The sequence below is a fragment of the Felis catus genome, chromosome E1 (assembly GCF_018350175.1).
Source record: "Felis catus isolate Fca126 chromosome E1, F.catus_Fca126_mat1.0, whole genome shotgun sequence".
In the NCBI taxonomy this organism is placed as follows: domain Eukaryota; kingdom Metazoa; phylum Chordata; class Mammalia; order Carnivora; family Felidae; genus Felis; species Felis catus.
The window spans coordinates 9,409,205-9,425,187 of record NC_058381.1 but is presented as its reverse complement, the minus strand read 5'-3'; the positions used below and the strand labels follow the sequence as shown (position 1 = coordinate 9,425,187).

Sequence of the window (15,983 nt, the reverse complement as noted above, 5' to 3'; positions counted from 1 at the left end):
GCAACCCGAAAAAACAGATGGACAAGGGCGGCTGCACATTTTATTGCTGTTATTTCTTTGTTTCGACCCCATCTAGGCCCGCGAATGCTTGAGCTGCTTGAGGATATTTCTGGGCTCCTAGCTGTCCTCCCCACCCCGCTCTCCGAGGCTAATTCATGGGGGACGACTGTGTCACAGCTTTGCTCTGATGGCCCCACTGATGCTGCCCAACAGGGGCCTCCGACGTTGGGAGGCTCTCGGGAAGGGATGAGGCGGGAGGTAAGCGGTGCCTGCTGCGTGCACGGGGAAAAGACCCAAATCCACACGGGGCTCCTCCAGGCCACCCCGGGCACAGCCTTGGCCTTGGAGGGGCTGGTCTGCCTTGCAAAGTACCAGGCAGTAAGGAAAACAGCTTCCTCGCTATGGTCTAAACAGCGGCATCTCTAGGAACTGGGCAAACAGGGTTCCTTATCAGAAAGCTTAGGGACAACAGCGGGTGTCCCTGGGTCACTGCCGTAGGCAGCTTTGCTTGAAGAGTGTCACCAGCAGGGGACCAAGGTGGCCAGTGGTTGGCACACTTCATCTCGTGTAAGTGGGGGCCCCATGGTACTTGAGCTTGAAGAACCAGGTTTGGGGACTCGTTCCCGTAGGAAGACAGGTGATGGACCTGAGGTTAGGGGTAGGGGTATGGCTTTCCAGAAAGTGAGCAGAGATCCGCGTAGACGAGCATTTCTCCAAGTGCGGTCTATAGTCCCGTTCAGGGGCTCTGCGAGATCCTCTTTTCTAATGACATGTCAGCGTGACCTAGATTTTCTTTGCAGACTTCAACCCCGACAGGCCGCTGCAAGAGACCCAATGCAGAAGCAGCAGCTATGAGAATCCAGCTATCTTCTGTCAAGCCACACGTTACAGAGATTCGAAAAACTGTAGAACAATGCCACGTCCCTCACTGAAGTGTTTTTCATTTGAAAAATGTAGTCATTTTTGTAAAAATTTATTTCTTGCACATGTGAGATTATTAATTTTAAAAGAATGAATAAATAAATCTTTTTAATTTTTATTAAATTTTTTTAAAATTATGTATGCTGAGAGAGCGAGTGAGTGAGCAGGGAAGGGGCAGAGAGAGAGGGAGAGAGAATCCCAAGCACGGAGCCCGACGTGGGGCTCAAACCCACGAACCATGAGGTCATGACCTGAGCCAAAAACCAAGAGTGGAGTGATTAACCGGCTGAGCCACCCAGGTGCCCCAATCTCTCTCTCTCTTTTTTTTAAGTAAACTCTACACCCAGCGCGGGGCTTGAACTCACGACCCTGAGATCAAGAGTCACACGTTCTACCAACTGAGTCTGCCAGGTGCCCCGAAATGAATATATAAATCTTTAAAACACTTTTGTTTGGGGGCGCCTGGGTGGTGCAGTCGGTTAAGCGTCCGACTTCAGCTAGGTCACGATCTCGCGGCCCGTGAGTTCGAGCCCCGCGTCAGGCTCTGGGCTGATGGCTCAGAGCCTGGAGCCTGTTTCCGATTCTGTGTCTCCTTCTCTCTCTGCCCCTCCCCCGTTCATGCTCTGTCTCTCTCTGTCCCAAAAATAAAAATAAACGTTGAAAAAAAAATTTTAAAACACTTTTGTTTGATTTCTTTTTTTTTTGCTTAACATTTATTTGAGAGAGAGACAGAGACAGAGACAGAGCATGAGTGGGGGAGGGGCAGAGAGAGAGGGAGACACAGAATTCCAAGCCGGCTCCAGGCTCTGAGCTGTCAGCACAGAGCCGGAGACGGACTTCGACCTGAGCTGAAGTCAGATGCTTAACCAACTGAGCCACCCAGGCGCCCCTTGCCTGATTTCTAATATGGTGACTAGCATCTGCTAGGTATAACCCACATAAAGAAAATCTCTTTTTGAGGTCCTCAATAATTTTAAAGGGCATAAAGTTTCCCCAAAACATTCAAAATAGAACTACCGTGCAATCCAGGAATCCCACTTCTGGGGATATATACAAAGGAGACGAAAACAGACCATTGATGAGTTACACGCATTCGCATGTTCATTACATTATTCACAATAGCCAAGAGGTGGGAACAACCTAAGTGTTGGCTGAATCGATAAAGATGTGGTACACACACACACACACACACACACACACACACACACACTGGAATACTATTCAGCCATTAAGAAAAAGGAAATCCTGCCATCTGCGACCACACGGAAGGACCTTGAGGGCATTATGCTAAGGGAGATAAGTCAGACAGGAAAACAAATACTGCATGATCTCACTTCTATGTGGAATCTAGAAAGGACCAAACTCAAACACACGGAGTATAATGGTGGTTACCAGGGGTTGGGGGTGAGACATGTGGTTTAAGGGTATATACTAGCAACCAGTAGATAAGTAAGTCTGGGAGATTTAATACACAGTACGGTGATTATAGACAACACCACTATTACAAACATTAACCTCGCTAAGAGACTAGGTCTTTTTTTTTTTTTTTTAAGTTTTTTATTTTAGAGAGAGAGTGTGAGAAGGGCAGAGGGGCAGAGGACGAGAGAGAGATAATCTTTTTAATGTTTATTTTTGAGCAGAGAGGGGGGAGGCGGGAGCAGGGGCAGAGGATCTGAAACGGGCTCTGTGCGGGGCTTGAACTCACAAACTGTGAGATCATGACCTGAGCCAAAGTAGGGCGCTTAACTGACTGGGCCACCCAGGAGCCCCAACAGCTGGTATCTTTATAACCATGTCTCCAAGTCACCAAAGGGGCATCCCTCTGTGATCCCCTTTAAGACTCCAAAAATCCCTTCGTGGTACCTCTCCTGTGACCCCAACTGTTCCTCAGTGTCTCATCTCCACCCTGCCAACCCTCTCAGGCTTCCCTTCCTGACACAAATCGACTTAACTTCTCTGGCTGACCAACCCGCTCCCCAACCAGAAAGTAACAAGTCTTAGCAAACATGGGAAGAAACGGGAAACCTTGTGCTTGCTGATGAGAATGTGAAACGGCACAGTCACTGTGGAAAAGAGAATGGCATTTCCTCAAAAAATTAAAAGTAGACGGGCGCCTGGGTGGCTCAGTCAGTTAGGCGTCTGACTTCGGCTCAGGTCATGACCTCGCAGTCCGTGAGTTCAAGCCCCATGTCGGGCTCTGGGCTGACAGCTCGGAGCCTGGAGCCTGTTTCAGATTCTGTGTCTCCCTCTCTCTCTGCCCCTCCCAGCTCACGGTCTCTCTCTCTCTCTCTCTCTCTCTCTCTCTCAACAACAAATAAACATTAAAAACATTTTTTAAATTAAAAATAGAATTACCATATATACCCCCGAAGAACCGAAAGCGGGGACTCAAGCCAACATTTGCACACCTGCAGCATTATTTGCAATAACCAAAAGGTGGTAACAACCCAAGTGACCACCAACAGATGGGTGGAGAACCAAAGTGTGGTGTATATACAACGATGGAATATTATTCAGTCATGAAAAGGAATGAAACCCCACATGTGCTACACCACGGATGAACCTTGAGGATATTATGCTAAGCGAAATAGGCCGGTCACAAAAGGATAGTCCCACTTACATGAGGTTTTGAGAGCCATCAAATTCACAGAGACAGAAAGTAGGTGGCCGCCGTGGGCTGGGGGGACAAGGATTGAGGAGTTAGTGTTTAGCGGGTACAGAGTCTCAGCTTTGCAAGACGAGAAAGTTCTGGAGATGGGATTGCACAACAATGTGAATGCACCAATACCAACCTTTGAAAATGGTTAAGACAGTACATTTTATGTTCTGCATAGTTCCCAACAACGTAAGGAAAGACCTAGGAAGGCAAACACAGACACCTTCTGGAGGTGGGAGGAGGGCTCAGGAGGAGGAGGGGGCATGCTCATCTGGCCATTTTTTTTTTTGCTACTGTGTCCATCTTTCCATCTACAAACACCCACCTTTTCTCAACCTGTTCTTTTCATCAGGAAAACCGACGGTGGCTCTCAGTCTCTTGTGATTCTCGCTTTTATTTTTTTAAAGGATTTTATTTTTATTTTTTTAAGTTTTATTTATTAAAAAATTTAAATATTTTTGAGAGAGAGAGAGAGAGAGAGAGAGAGAGAGAGAGAGAGAGAACGAGTGGGGGAGGGGCAGAGAGAGAGGGAGACCCAGAATCCAAAGCAGGCTCCAGGCTCTGAGCTGTTGACACAGAGCCCGATGCGGGGCTCGAACCCAGGAACCGAGAGATCACGACCCGAGCCGAAGTCAGATGCCTAACCACTGAGCCACCCAGGAGCCCCGAGGATTTTAAGTCATCTCTACCCCCAACGTGGGGCTCGAACTCACAACCTCGAGATCAAGAGTCACAGGCTCTACCAACTGAGCCAGCAGGGGGCCCCTGATCTTATCTTTTTCATGTCCTTTCCATAACACTCTCTCAGAGTGTCTCAAGTTTGCCTTCCTCGTCCTCGTCCTTGATCTCACGTTCTGAGTGTACTTTCAGTCTTTCCAGGAAGGACGGCAAGTGTGCTAGCATTTTCCTCCGATTCTTATTTTTCTCATTAATCCCCTTTTCATCTCACCCTCTGGTTCCCCCCCCCCCCCCCCCCCCCCGTTTCAGCTTGGCCTCTTTGTGCGGCATTTTGTTCTTTTCCCACAAAGTTCACTTCTTCCGGATCCTGCTGTAGATCGTTTTTGGAGGTCAGGGTTCAGCTTCCGCGGCATTGATTTATCCTACACCCGTGTTTTTTCTTTTCCCCACTTGTTCACCCTGGAAAGAGGCACGATCTAGTGAGACCTACGTCTATCATCTGTCTAGTGGTGATACTGTGATTTGTAGTAACTTATATATTTGGGGGCGCACCTGGGTGGCTCAGTAGGTTGAGCATCTGACTCTTGATTTCGGTTCAAGGTTTGTGAGTTCGAGCCCCACGTCGGGCTCTATGCTGACAGTGCAGATCCTGCTTGGGATTCCCTCTCCCTCTCTCAAAAATTAATTAATTAATTAATTAATTAATTAAAGAAATATATATTTGGTCTTCGTCCCCATTTCTGGCACAGAGCTCCTAAAACCCTTGGAATTTCCTACATGATGAGAGTGACAGAAGTGTCTTGTGTCATGTTAATGAGGTGACTTTGGGACAGCCCCCCAGGATGACCTAATGAAGGGGGCTGGTTGCCCCAGAGCAGTCCAGCAGTCGGTGATTAGTGGGTTGGAACTTTCGGTCCCACCTCCCTGCCCTCTGGAGAGGGGTAGGGGCTGGAGGTTGGGTTAGTCGCCAGTGGCCAATGATTTCATCAGTCATGACTGTGTAATGAATCGTCCACAAAACCCTCAGATGGGGTTTGGAGAGACGGGTTCGGGACGCGAGGACACAGGGGAGAGTGAGATCATCTGCAGGGAAGCTCTGACTCCTTCCCCCACACCTTGCCCTCCCTTCCATGTGGAGTTACATCCTTTAATAACTAGCAAGTAAACTGCTTTCCCGAGTCCTATGCGCTGCTCTGGCAAGTTCACTGAACCCCAGGAGAGGATTGTGGTGATGAGGGAGCGTAGGGCAAGCTAGGGCAGAGTACAGGCTAACGGTAACCCCCCCCCCAACCCCTGCAGGTGGCATCTATGGGATATTCCTCAGACACTCCTGGCTGCCCAAGAACAAAGGGGTTCAAGTGCTTGCATGGCGATGTGGGAAACTAAGACACATGAAAACTTAAACTCCCTTACTGCCTTCAGCCCACTGACGAGTCCTTGAAACAGGCAGCGACCTCCTCTAGGAGCTCAGCTGCCTTGATGATGACCCTTTGCTAGGGCCAAAACGGAATCTTGGCTTAACATTTTCCTGACCCCCCCCAGGAACCTGCAAGTTACTTTAACGTACAAAAATTCCTTTGGAAGCCTTCTTTCTCTCAACTGCCCCAAGATATATGCTGGCAATCGTACTCCAAGCTTATGGCCCGCCAACATACACCCGAAGGGTCTCACGACTTGAGGCTTTATTAAACGGTAATAAATGGTGTTTTCCTAACAGCAGCTGGCCACTCAAGGTCCTGGAAACCTTGCTCCCAAAGTTCCTTCAAGACTTACTCCGTCCCTGACCCCTCCCAACCGGAGGGTATATAACGAGTTATCTGTCATGACCCCATGCAACTCTTCCTGCCCACGGGGCCTGTCCCCGTGCTTTAATAAAATCACCTTTTTTTTCTAATTGTTTTTTTAACGTTTTATTTATTTTTGAGACAGGGAGAGACAGAGCATGAACAGGGAAGGGTCAGAGGGAGACACAGAATCTGAAACAGGCTCCAGGCTCTGAGCTGTCAGCACAGAGCCCGATGCGGGGCCTGAACTCACGGACTGCGAGATCATGACCTGAGCCAAAGTCGGCCGCCTAACCGACTGAGCCACCCAGGCGCCCCAATAAAATCACCTTTTTGCACCAAAGACGTCTTCAAGAATTCTTTCTTGGCTGTCGGCTCCAGATCCCGCCCCCCACCATCACCCCAAAACTTCATCAGTGGGAACCTCCAGCCTGTAGCCCATGGGTCACAGCACGAGTGACAACCTGGACTTTGACTTGGCCTCTGAAGTGGGGGTCGGGCGCAGTCTTGTAGGGCTGAACGCCCTTCACCCTTGGGCTCTGATGCTCCCTCCAGGTAAACGGGGCCAGAATGGAGTTGAGTTCCAGGGCACCCAGCTGGTGTCTGAGAATTGCGTGTCGGTGGAAAACTGCGCCCACACGTTGCAATTGGGGACCAGAGTCATGACCTTGTCCCATGGCTGCTTCCTGGGTAAGAACGGAGTCCACCTCGTCCGGCTCTGGCTTGCTGAAGAAGCCAGCTCGGGGCCAGGCCTGGGACACCGAGCCAAGGCGACTCTGACCTTGGGAAGGGACATCCTCACCCACCCCCACAGCCTGGGCCCTTGATGGCCTCCGTGAACATCCACCGTGGTGTCCGCATCCCAGGACTTTCCCAGCCCTGGCGGCCATACTGCACTTCCGGTCTGGAGGTGGTGGCCTCCTGGGCCTTGTGTTGCTTTCTCCGAATGCAGAAGCAGCACAGGGGAGGAGGGCTCGGAGGGGAGGGGGTAAGCAGCACTCTTTCTATCCCCAAATCACCCGCCTGCCGCTTGCTGGAGGGGAAAGAGGCAGCTGCCTGACTTCCTGATTAATGGAGTTCTCACACTGAGGCCTCAGATTCCTGAGGGGAAGCTGGGAGCCAGCGCTGCTGCAGGAAGCCGGGAGGTTCCTCCCAGACTGTCCACCTGTCTCTGTTTTCAGTGTTTTTCATCTTTTTTTGGCATGTCTTCTTAGGGATTTTAGGGGAAGGCTGGGGGAAGCCGCACAGGAGGCCGCCAGGCACACGCTATTTTAAACCCGCAGCCACCCCCTTCCCTTTCAGATTGAGGCTTGAAACTCATCCCCAGAAGGAAGGCCCCACGGGAAATGAGTGCGGTCTCTCCCCTCCAGGCATGACTCCACGGTTTCTGCGACAACAGAGCAGGGGAAGGAGGAAGGCGGCAGGCCGCAGGCTCTGCGTAGAAACCAGCCAAGGCAGACAGCTTCAATCTGGAAGCCGCCAGAGCTTGAATGTGCAAAGCTACTTAATGAGGTTGTAATCAAACACAGTCCACCAGAGGGGGATTAATTAGAGTCCGGAGGGCGGGCAGGAAGCAGCCCGGGCTTCTCTCTCCCCTCCCGGCCCTGGAACATCAGAGGCAGCTCTTCCTGAGGGGGTGGGCACCGACTGGGGAATACTGGCTGACTCAACTTCTGTCCCCTCCCCTGTGACATTCAGGCTGGCCTTCCTGGGGATTCCCAGGAGGAGGGGGGGAGGGAAGAGAACTGGCAGGTGCCAGGAGGGAAAAGCAACCCCGGGGAGAGGAGCCAGAGAGGGGGTTCTGGTGAGGACTCCAGGCAGCTGCTCACCGGAGGCCGACAAGTCTCCGAGGAAGCAGGAAGGAGTCTTAAAAGCCCCCCAGGGAATGGAGGGGGCCGCTGGGGGTGGATGTCCACACCACAGAAAGAGGTGCAGGATACTGGACACCCAAACTGCGGTGCCTGGTCCCCAGAACTCCGGGAGCGCTATCTCCCTTGATAAAAGGGTCTTTGCAGATGTGGTTAAGGAACGGATCATCCTGGATCATCCAGGTGGGCTCTAAATCCAATGACAGGTGTCCCTATAAGGAGGTGACACCAAGGCATAGGCAGTCGGGGCACGCGGCCCTGCCAACAACTTAATTTGGACGTCTGGCTTCCAGAACCGTAAGAGAATACACTTCCGCCGTTCTAAGCCCCCGGGCTGCTGATTCCTTGTTATGGCAGCTCTGGGAAATTAATACACCCAACCAAAACAGAGGTGGCATTTTCCCCGGGGGATGCGCCAAGGAGGGCAAGTGGACTGGGACTCCTCCTCTCCTCCAGCCGTGGGCGACCAAGGGCCACTGCCATCAGAAATCTACTTTGGGGGCGCCTGGATGGCGCAGTCGGTTAAGCGTCCGACTTCAGCCAGGTCACGATCTCGCGGTCCGTGAGTTCGAGCCCCGCGTCAGGCTCTGGGTTGATGGCTCAGAGCCTGGAGCCTGTTTCCGATTCTGTGTCTCCCTCTCTCTCTGCCCCTCCCCCGTTCATGCTCTGTCTCTCTCTGTCCCAAAAATAAATAAACGTTGAAAAAAAAATTAAAAAAAAAAAAAAGAAATCTACTTTGTCTAGGGGCGTGGCTCAGTTGGCTAAGCGTCCGACTTGGGCTCAGGTCACGATCTCACGGTTCGTGAGCCCGAGCCTCGCGTAGGGCTCTGGGCTGACAGCTAGGAACCTAGAGCCTGCTTCAGATTCTGTATCTCCCTCTCTCTCTGCCCCTCCCCTGCTCATGCTCCGTCTGTCTCTGTCTCAAAAATAAATAAACATCAAAACAAAAAAAAAAGAAAGAAAGAAAGAAACCTACGTTTGTTTCTACCAGCCTGGGTCCTCTCTGGGTGCCTGTATCCACCCCCCCTGCACCCTTCCCTTTGCTATCTGCCCCCCAAGGAGGTGGGACTGGCTGGTGAGAAATGCTTCCCAGAGGACCACCTGCCTTGAGATGATTCCCAGCTCACTATGAGAAAGAACGTTTCAAAACAAGAGGCGAAGGAGATTCTGACAGCCCCCGCACCGTGGGGAACCCTATGCCCACTCTGTTGGGTGGGATAAGACAGACCCACAAGGACTAAGATTACGATTCCACCCATATGAGGTCCCTAGAGGAGTCAAGTTCATGGACACACAAAGTAGAAGAAGGGTGGCTGTCAGGAGCTGGGAGGAGGGGGATGGGGCAGTGTTTTTTAGTGGGAACTGAATTTCAGTTGGGAAAGATGAAAACGTTCTGGAGACGGATGAAGGGGATAGTTGCACGATGAAGTGAATACACTTAATGCCACTGAACTGTACATCTAAATGTGGTTAAAACTGAATTTTTCAAAAAGATTTTATTTATTTATTTAAATTCATCTTTATTTATTTTGAGAGAGAGAGAGCAGGGGAGGGGCAGAGAGAGGGAGACAGAGCCCCAGGCAGGCTCCTTGCAGTCAGCACAGAGCCTGAGGCAGAGCTGGAACTCCTGAACCGTGACATCAGGACCTGAGCCCGAGTCAAGAGTCGGATGCTTAACCGACTGAGCCACCCAGGAGCCCCTAGAAGATTTTATTTTTACGTAATCTCTCTACCCAGTGTGGGGCTCGAACCCACAACCCCGAGATCAAGAATCACATGCTCCCCTGACTGAGCCAGCCAGACGCCCCTAAAATGGTGAATTCTATGTTATGTCTACCGCAATTAAAAAAAAAAAACAGGTGATGAGCTCACAGTCATTGGAAGTATGCAAGCAGCAGAAAGATAATCACTCAGCGCTGCTGTAGCGGGTTTCTGTACTATGAGGGAAGGTAACTGCTAAGGAATCTTCCTTCTGATTCCCTGTGATTCTTGTGGTTGGCGTTGACCCCTCCTGGAGGGAAGATCTGGGAGCCAAGGAGCCGATGGTGTGAGAGTGTGTGCCCCACAGGAGGAGCTCTAGATAGCTGCCCTGAGGACAGGAAGAATGGGGGGGGGGTAGGGGGAGGACCTCTGAAAAGCTGGAGCACTAAAGTAGAAATCCATGAAGCGATCCTTTGACCCTACCGAGGTAGGAAGTGCGAAACAATAGGATCCAAGAGAGAGGAGGAGGTGGGGTTTGGGGGCGGGGAGGAGGAGGGTGCTGGAGAGAGAGGGAACAATGGGGCTCAGACCACCACCGCCTAGGTGCAGGTGCGAGGTTCAAGCAACCAGACCCCAGGCTCCCGCGCCCTGAACAGTAAAACCGTTTCCGTGGCAACAAAGTGTCCTTCACCCAGAAAGGGTTGAATGAAGCCCTGAGATACTGAAGCAAATCAAGCTCAGATAAATTTAGGAATACACGCATCTGGCGTTTCACACATCTGTAATGTTTAAGAGAATTAGGTATATTAGAGTACCTAACAGATTAGCCTTGCAATTCCAATTTAAAACGGGTAATTGAGTAATTGCCTTCAGGCTTATGATTTCCAGCGGAACGCTGAGAGAGGATTAGGCGGAGTTTGCCACAGTTTTGAAATGCTGAAGAGAACTCATGGGGTGCCTAGCAGGCTCAGTTGGTGGACTCTTTATCTTGGGGTCCAAGTGTATTGAGTTCAAGCCCCACTTTGGGCCTAGAGCCTACAAACAAAACAAAACAAAACAGAACAGAACAACAACCACCTCAAACCAAAAAAACAACTAAAACCTAAAAAAAAAACCCATCTTCTATCTTTGGGGCGCCTGGCTGGCTCAGGTCGGTAGAGTGTGCAACTCTTGATCTCAAGGTCGTGAGTTTGAGCCCCACGCTGGGCATGAAGCCCACTCAAAATGTTTAGGAGAAGTTGATAGTCGCCCTATTTGTAAGTTTCATCTGTTAAATTTTAAGAACTGTTTAGGAACTTGGTAAAGTCCTGCTTCTTATAGGAAGGCTACTTATCAACTTAAGAAAGCTGGGTATGTTAAATCAGTAAAATCACTCAGATATCTAAAGAAGTTTAGTTACTGAAGTTATAAGCCCCACACCCTTAAAAGCAATGGTTAAATTTACTAGACTCATCAGCAGAATAATGGTATTTGTATGTTAACCATAAAATCTTAGTGAAATGGTAGGCTTTAAAATTTCCACTTCAGGGGTGCCTGGGTGGCTCAGTTGGTTAAGCATCCACCTCTTGGTGGCCCATGATCTATCTATCTATCTATCTATCTATCTATCTATCTATCTATCTAAAGTTTATTTACTTTGAGAGAGAGAGAGAGAGAGAACACGGGTGTGTGGGAGGGGCAGAGAGAGAGAGGGAGGGAGAGAATCCCCAGCAGGCTCCGCACTGTCAGCACAGAGCTCGCCTCGGGGCTCAAACCCATGAACCGTGAGATCATGACCTGAGCCCAAACCAGATGCTTAACCCATGGAGCCACCCAGGCACCCCTCCACTTCAATATATTAAATAGCAATTAAGAAAAGCCAAGCACCCACAAGTAGTCTGTGTTTGTATGTATACGTGTGTATATATGTGTGTATATGTATATGCATGTGGGATGTGTGTATATGTATATGTGGTGTGTGTGTGTGTGCATGTGTGTGTGTGTGTGTGTGTGTGTGCGCGTGCCCCTGGCCCAACTTGCTGGCCTGGCCGAGGGGCGTGGGGCAAGGAGTGAGGTTCTCTGGTCCCATCTCAGGGTGCTGTGTCCCCTGGGGGGGGGTGGCTGGCCACTCTCCTGCTCTTCTTAGGCCACCTGGCCCCCCGCAGGGTTTTGAAGCCAGCATCCCGACGGGCCGGCCCTCCTTAACTGTGACAAGTGCTTGGGCTGCTGCAACTGCCCTCCCCACCAGGGTGCAGGGACTGGTCAGCAGCTTCCCCAGGCGCAGGGCTTTATGGCTGCTGCGTGTGATTTGTGTGTTATCTTCGAAGTCTTTCAAAAGGACACTCTTTGCATGAAACAGTCCCCTGGAAACAGATGCCTGGCTGTTGCCAAGTGTCACTGAATTAAAGTCCAAGGAACGGCAATGGCAACAAATAAATAGCACAAAGATACTTTCTCTTTAGAAAGATATAAAGTCAGCGGAAAGGGTGTAGCGGGCCTGAGGTGGGTCTGGTCTGCTCCCCTGTGGTCACATCTCCACCTAGACTCTGCTGGGGGTGGGACAGGGGACCAGCGGGTCCCTGTCCAGGGTTGGGCCCCAAGTAACGGTGTGGCTCTGAGTAAATCATCCCCTGCGCGTGGCAGCAATGTCACCTACAAATGCAGATGGCACTGGCTCATTCCTCCTAAAGAGCGAGCAGAAAGTAGGAGAGAGCGGCCCATCAGAGGCTTGGAACACAAGGAATTCAACAAACAGCGATTTCTTTTCTCCTGTCGGACGCTTTGGCTACTGTGCTTCAGGACTTCGGGAAGGGTGCTGGCATTTGCACTGCTTCCCAAACTTGTTGCCGAGCCCCTCCCCCACTCCCAGTGCGTCTTGTGGGGCTGGGACTCTGCAGAAAGCCTGGGGCCAGAGGGTCCCTGAGGTCCCCTGGCTTCTACATTCCACGGATTCTCGGCAATTTGTCATCAGTCCCAGCGCCCTCCTGATCCCTCTGCTTGGGAAATAGTCTGCATGAGTTGTTTATGCTTTCCGGGGGATGCATTTGTCCTCGCTGGGGTAAGTTTTGTTTGTTTCAGATGAAAGCTTTGGTCCATGGTCAAGGGAACTGTAGGTAATGGCAAAGAGGTGGAGGAGTGACTTACAGGCTCCTTCTGGCTCCTAACAACCTGCTTTCCAAGTAGGACAGAAACAGCCCATTTCTCGGAGTGAGAAGCTGAGGTGTGGACGGTTGTCTCACACAGTGAGCGAGCAGCGGGGACAGGAGGGCCCCAGAGTCCCCAGAAGTTTCTAACTCCTTCTCTCCAGCCCCCAGTTCATAGAGGACAAGGGTACTCGTCAGGGTTCTCCAGAGAAACAGAACCAATAGTGTATGTGTTTGCCTATGAGAGAGAGAGAGAGAGAAGGAACTGCCTCATGAGATCTGGCAAGTCTGAAGTCTGTAGGGTAGGCTGGGACGCTGAGGACCCAGGAAAGAGTGGATTTTGCAGTCTTGAGTTTGAAGGCGATCTGGAGGCCGAATTCCAGCCTTTTCTCTCAAGGTCTTCAACTGATTAGACAAGGCCCACCCACTTTCTGGAGGGCATCCGCTTTACTCAAAGTCTACTGATTTATTTATGTTTATTTCTGAGAAGGAGAGAGAGAGCGCACGAGGAGCAGAGAGAGAGAGGGAGACACAGAATCCAAAACAGGCTCCAGGCTCTGAGCTGTCAGCCCAGTGCCCGACGTGGGGCTCGAACTCATGAGCCATGAGATCATGACCTGAACTGAAGTTGGATGCTTAACCCACTGAGCCACCCAGGCGCCCCCGGAGTCCACTGATTTAAACGTTAGTCTCATCTAACCGTCCATTTGTGGTGACATGCAGACTTGGGTTTGACCAAAAGTGGGTACTGTGGCCCAGCCAAGATGACACATAAAAGTAACTGTCCCAACAAACAGAGGGTCTTTACCACTTTAAAATCTCCAGGTCGGAGGCAAGGCCTAGGCAAAGCTTCCGGGGATCTGGGTGAGCAGGGATGAGTCACACTGGAGCAGGGATCCAGCCTGACCCAGCTCACTCCCACCTCCAAGCAGGAAGTGGCAAGGAGGGAGGAAGAGGAGGAGATTCCCAGCGTCCGTGGCCTTGGCCCTGTCAGCACCTCCAGAATCAGCCAATTCCCCCAAGACCTTTCAATTTAGAATCTTTGAGGTCGACGGCGTATCGCTAAGGAGCTGTGCGCCATTCTCTGGGCAGCGGGGAAGGCAGGAGGGGGCCCAGCAAGGGAGCCACAGATGTGCTCTCCGAGGGCTCCCGGGCCAGGTGGAATCTTCCCCATCCTAAGGCCCTGCTCCTCAGGGCCTCGTTGTCCCCACAGACGGCAGGAACAGGGCCACCAGCAGCAGCAGCAAGAGGGAATCAGTGAGACTTGGCCCTCCTTCTTCAAGATCATGGCTGGGTGGGACGTCAGAGTGCCGTGCTAGAACACCAGCTCTCAAGTTCCCAGTTGTCTGCCCTCGCTCCTTTGGGCTTCCTGACCAACCTCTGGCTAGTTGTTTTTTGTTTTTTGTTTTTTTAATGTTTATTTTTGAGAGAGAGAGAGAGAGAGACATTGTGAGCAGGGGAGGGGCAGAGAGAGAGGGAGACACAGAATTCTCAGCAGGCTCCAGGCTCTGAGCCATCAGCACAGAGCCCGACGCGGGGCTTGAACTCACAAACCATGAGATCATGACCTGAGCTGAAGTTGGAGGCTTAACCGACTGAGCCACCCAGGCGCCCCGGGCTAGTTTTCTAAAACAGTTTCTCTACTTCCATCCCCAAACCCCTCTCCTTTTTGGGCATGGCCATCTCCACCTCACCTATGTTCCCTATACCCCCAGGTGCCCACTTCTGGGTCTTCTCTTTGAGAGGTGTCCTACCAAAAGCGTTTCCATCCTTCTCGTCCCATGTGATGGATTCTCCACCAGCAGGTGAATTCTGGAGAGACGGGAGTTCTCGGAACGGGTAACTTGGAATCTTTTGTGTCTGAGTTTCCATATCTAAGAGCCGTAGCCCTCTACACTCCTGACGGTCTCCGGGCCAACGGTGGTCTGGAAACCCCAAGGGGCAAGCATCCTGCTCACGAGTGTTTTCACCCCCAAACTCCACAATTCCAGAGGAAGTGGGAGATACAGGTCTGCGGTTGAGAACAACACAACATTTGGAAGATTGGCACCGCGGAGGAGAAATCAGATCGAATGAAGTGATTTCATCTGGAGTTGTGGGGGGGGGGGTACTTGCAGGGGGTGGGAAGGATCCAGACCTTATTTCCCCTCGAGCTAGCAGAGGCGGGAATGGAAAAACAGTCTGGGAAGCTGGAGGGGAATTCCTGGATCCTTGGGAATAGGAGGGGCCGGAGCCCGTGGGAAGGGCAGCGAGGAAGGGACACCGTGATGTCCCTGCTTGACCCTCGGTGCTCCCGCTCAGGATGTTTCTGATTCTGTCTGACACCCTTTGAGAGGCAGGAATGGTGAGCCAGAACCTTACAGAAGATGCCCAACTGCTCTACCGCCCCGATTTAGGAAGAAGAGGGTGAGCATCTGGCTCAGAGGCAGAAATCATGTGCTGGCTGACATTTACCATTCCCTGCCTTAGGTGATCTGGGAAGGCTGTTCCGAGGAGACGAGTGGGAAAGGGGCGAGGATCCTGACTGGCCTCAGCTGAACTGTGTGCACTTTCGCCGAGGCGGCCAAGTGCAGCCGTGCAGGGCATGGGTGTCTGGGTGGGGCTGAACTCACCAGGACCTGACTGTGGCTGTGCTAACCGCAAAGGCCCTGCAGGGGCACGGAGCTGCCCTGCATCTCACTGAGAGAAGACAAGGGGACGAGGCATCCCTGGCCCACCTGGATTCACTGAATGGCCTCCACACCTCCAAAGCCCCGGGGTTTCCTCAGGCTGACCGGGAGCAGAGGTGTGGCCCTAACGTGGGGGGCAGTGAGCTCACGACCACCTTCTTTGTCTTCAGGTCGTGGTCTGCCCCCTGCTTCCTTCCCCGTGAGCTCACCATAGCCTGGGCCGCCACGGTCTCCACATCCTTATTTATTTTTTAATGTTTATTTATTTTTGAGAGAAAGAGAGGGAGCATGTGGGGGGGAGGGGCACAGAGAGAGGGAGACAGAGGATCCAAAGCGGATTCTGTGCTGTCAGTCCCTCCGATCTCACTGTAAAAAACCAACGAACAAAAAAACTGTCACGGGGGCATCTGGGTGGCTCAGTTGGTTAAGCGTCCAACTTCCGCTCAGGTTACGATCTCACTGTTTGAGGGTTCGAGCCCCGTGTCAGGCTCTGTGCTGGCAGCTCGGAGCCTGGAGCCCGCTTAGAGAATGTGCTCGGAGGAACGGCACTCCCCACTCTTCCCCTCCCTGGAGGTCTGGCTTCC

General features: G+C 51.6%; 1 protein-coding gene across 2 annotated transcripts in view; it reads right to left on the bottom strand.

Annotated features, from left to right (window-relative positions):
* LRRC75A (leucine rich repeat containing 75A) overlaps positions 1–15,983 on the bottom strand; it is a 46,303-nt gene that overhangs the window by 20,107 nt on the left and 10,213 nt on the right. The window lies entirely within an intron of this gene.